The sequence below is a fragment of the Oncorhynchus gorbuscha genome, unplaced genomic scaffold, assembly GCF_021184085.1.
Source record: "Oncorhynchus gorbuscha isolate QuinsamMale2020 ecotype Even-year unplaced genomic scaffold, OgorEven_v1.0 Un_scaffold_17779, whole genome shotgun sequence".
Lineage (NCBI taxonomy): Eukaryota > Metazoa > Chordata > Actinopteri > Salmoniformes > Salmonidae > Oncorhynchus > Oncorhynchus gorbuscha.
This window is the reverse complement of record NW_025759337.1, coordinates 475-4,527: the sequence shown is the minus strand read 5'-3', so window position 1 is coordinate 4,527 and position 4,053 is coordinate 475. Positions and strand designations below refer to the sequence as shown.

General features: G+C 38.0%; 5 non-coding genes across 5 annotated transcripts; all 5 read right to left on the bottom strand.

Annotated features, from left to right (window-relative positions):
• Positions 1 to 510: 510 nt before the first annotated feature.
• On the bottom strand, positions 511 to 583 carry trnav-uac. Its single transcript has one exon. It is a non-coding gene; the product is annotated as a tRNA-Val (tRNA).
• Positions 584 to 797: 214 nt separating this feature from the next.
• trnav-uac lies at positions 798 to 870 on the bottom strand. The gene has a single exon. It is a non-coding gene; the product is annotated as a tRNA-Val (tRNA).
• A 726-nt stretch (positions 871 to 1,596) lies between these two features.
• On the bottom strand, positions 1,597 to 1,669 carry trnav-uac. Its single transcript has one exon. It is a non-coding gene; the product is annotated as a tRNA-Val (tRNA).
• Positions 1,670 to 1,883: 214 nt separating this feature from the next.
• Positions 1,884 to 1,956, bottom strand: trnav-uac. The gene has a single exon. It is a non-coding gene; the product is annotated as a tRNA-Val (tRNA).
• A 1,810-nt stretch (positions 1,957 to 3,766) lies between these two features.
• trnav-uac lies at positions 3,767 to 3,839 on the bottom strand. Its single transcript has one exon. It is a non-coding gene; the product is annotated as a tRNA-Val (tRNA).
• Positions 3,840 to 4,053: the final 214 nt, after the last annotated feature.

Genomic DNA, 4,053 nt, shown 5'->3' with positions numbered 1-4,053 from the left:
TAACCACTACGCTATGTTTCACTTCGGTTTCGAACCAGGGACCTTTTGCGTGTAAAGCAAACGTGATAACCACTACACTACAGAAACTGCTGCTACTATTATCAGCAAGGAATGTAACCGAGTTTTACATATATTCATCGCACGAATACGAAATTCCAACATCATGTATTCATGAAAATTCTCTGTTACAAATACAGTACTTCTCACATGTGTCAGAGACCTCTGTTTCCAAAATAAGGTATTCATGAAAGCAACTCATCTGCTTTTATAAATACGTTACTTACTGCATGTGTCAAAAAGGACTGTTTCCGCCTGGTTTGAACCAGGGACCTTTCGTGTTAAGCGAACGTGACAACATCATGCATTCATGAAAATTCTCTGTTACAAATACAGTACTTCTCACATGTGTCAGAGACCTCTGTTTCCAAAATAAGGTATTCATGAAAGCAACTCATCTCTTTATAAAAACGTTACTTACTGCATGTGTCAAAAAGGATAACAACTACGCTATGTTTCCGCCAGGTTTCGAACCAGGGACCTTTCGCGTGTAAAGCGAACGTGATAACCACTACACTACAGAAACTGCTGCTACTATTATCAGCAAGGAGTAACCCGAGTTTTACATATATTCATCGCACGAATACGAAATTCCAACATCATGCATTCATGAAAATTCTCTGTTACAAATACAGTACTTCTCACATGTGTCAGAGACCTCTGTTTCCAAAATAAGGTATTCATGAAAGCCACTCATCTCTTTTAGAAATACGGTACTTACTGCATGTGTCAAAGAGGACTGTTTCCGCCAGGTTTCGAACCAGGGACCTTTCGCGTGTAAAGCGAACGTGATAACCACTACACTACAGAAACTGCTGCTACTATTATAAGCAAGGAGTAACCCGAGTTTTACAGATATTCATTGCATGTATTCGAATTTCCAAAATAAGGCATTTATTAGAACAACTATTCTCTGTTACAAATACGGTACTTACTGGATTTGTCATAGAGAACTGTTTCCGCCCGCTTCGAACCGGGGACCATTCGAGTGTAAAGCAAACTTGATAACTACTAAACTAGAGAAACTGCTGCTGGAATTACTACTGTGGAGTAAACCAAATTGTACAGATATTAATCGCACGAATTCGAAATTCCAACATAATGCATTTATGAAAATTCTCTGTTACAAATACAGTACTTCTCACATGTGTCAGAGACCTCTGTTTCCAAAATAAGGTATTCATGAAAGCAACTCATCTCTTTTATAAATACGTTACTTACTGCATGTGTCAAGAATGACTGTTTCCTCCTGGTTTCGATCCAGGGACCTTTTGCGTGTAAAGCGAACGTGATAACCACTACACTACAGAAACTGCTGCTAGTATTATCAGCAAGGAGTAACCCGAGTTTTACATATATTCATCGCACGAATACGAAATTCCAACATCATGCATTCATGAAAATTCTCTGTTACAAATACAGTACTTCTCACATGTGTCAGAGACCTCTGTTTCCAAAATAAGGTATTCATGAAAGCAACTCATCTCTTTTATAAAAACGTTACTTACTGCATGTGTCAGAAGGATAACAAATACACTATGTTTCCGCCCGGTTTCGAACCAGGGACCTTTCGCGTGTAAAGCAAACGTGATAACCACTACACTACAGAAACTGCTGCTAGTATTATCAGCAAGGAGTAACCCGAGTTTTACATATATTCATCGCACGAATACGAAATTCCAACATCATGCATTCATGAAAATTCTCTGTTACAAATACAGTACTTCTCACATGTGTCAGAGACCTCTGTTTCCAAAATAAGGTATTCATGAAAGCAACTCATCTCTTTTATAAATACGTTACTTACTGCATGTGTCAAAAAGGACTGTTTCCGCCTGGTTTCGAACCAGGGACCTTTCGCGTGTAAAGCAAACGTGATAACCACTACACTACAGAAACTGCTGCTACTATTATAAGCAAGGAGTAACCCGAGTTTTACAGATATTCATTGCATGTATTCGAATTTCCAAAATAAGGCATTTATTAGAACAACTATTCTCTGTTACAAATACGGTACTTACTGGATTTGTCATAGAGAACTGTTTCCGCCCGCTTCAAACCGAACCGGGGACCATTCGAGTGTAAAGCAAACTTGATAACTACTAAACTAGAGAAACTGCTGCTGGAATTACTACTGTGGAGTAAACCAAATTGTACAGATATTAATCGCACAAATTCGAAATTCCAACATAATGCATTTATGAAAATTCTCTGTTACAAATACAGTACTTCTCACATGTGTCAGAGACCTCTGTTTCAAAATAAGGTATTCATGAAAGCAACTCATCTCTTTTATAAATACTTTACTTACTGCATGTGTCAAGAATGACTGTTTCCTCCTGGTTTCGATCCAGGGACCTTTTGCGTGTAAAGCAAACTTGATAACCACTACACTACAGAAACTGCTGCTAGTATTATCAGCAAGGAGTAACCCGAGTTTTACATATATTCATCGCACGAATACGAAATTCCAACATCATGCATTCATGAAAATTCTCTGTTACAAATACAGTACTTCTCACATGTGTCAGAGACCTCTGTTTCCAAAATAAGGTATTCATGAAAGCAACTCATCTCTTTTATAAAAACGTTACTTACTGCATGTGTCAGAAGGATAACAAATACACTATGTTTACGCCCAGGTTTCGAACCAGGGACCTTTCGCCTGTAAAGCAAACGTGATAACCACTAGACTACAGAAACTGCTGCTAGTATTATCAGCAAGAAGTAACCCGAGTTTTACATATATTCATCGCACGAATACGAAATTCCAACATCATGCATTCATGAAAATTCTCTGTTACAAATACAGTACTTCTCACATGTGTCAGAGACCTCTGTTTCCAAAATAAGGTATTCATGAAAGCAACTCATCTCTTTTATAAAAACGTTACTTACTGCATGTGTCAAAAAGGATAACCACTACACTATGTTTCCGCACGGTTTCGAACCAGGGACCTTTCGCGTGTAAAGCAAACGTGATAACCACTACACTACAGAAACTGCTGCTACTATTATCAGCAAGGAGTAACCCGAGTTTTACATATATTCATCGCACGAATACGAAATTCCAACATCATGTATTCATGAAAATTCTCTGTTACAAATACGGTACTTACTGGATTTGTCATAGAGAACTGTTTCCGCCCGCTTCGAACCGGGGACCATTCGAGTGTAAAGCAAACTTGATAACTACTAAACTAGAGAAACTGCTGCTGGAATTACTACTGTGTAGTAAACCAAATTGTACAGATATTCATCGCATGAATTCGAAATTCCAACATAATGCATTTATGAAAATTCTCTGTCACAAATACAGTACTTCTCACATGTGTCAGAGAGCTCTGTTTCCAAAATAAGGTATTCATGAAAGCAACTCATCTCTTTTATAAATACGTTACTTACTGCATGTGTCAAAAAGGACTGTTTCCACCCGGGACCTTTCACGTGTAGAGCAAACATGATAACCACTACACTACAGAAACTGCTGCTAGTATTACCAGCAAGGAGTAACCCAGTTTTACATATATTCATCGCACGAATACGAAATTCCAACATAATGCATTTATGAAAATTCTCTGTTACAAATACAGTACTCTCACATGTGTCAGAGACCTCTGTTTCCAAAATAAGGTATTCATGAAAGCAACTCATCTCTTTTATAAAAACGTTACTTACTGCATGTGTCAAAAGGATAACCACTACACTATGTTTCCGCCCGGTTTCGAACCAGGGACCTTTCGCTTGTAAAGCAAACGTGATAACCACTACACTACAGAAACTGCTGCTAGTATTATCAGCAAGGAGTAACCCGAGTTTTACATATATTCATCGCACGAATACGAAATTCCAACATCATGCATTCATGAAAATTCTCTGTTACAAATACAGTACTTCTCACATGTGTCAGAGACCTCTGTTTCCAAAATAAGGTATTCATGAAAGCAACTCATCTCTTTTATAAAAACGTTACTTACTGCATGTGTCAAAAGGATA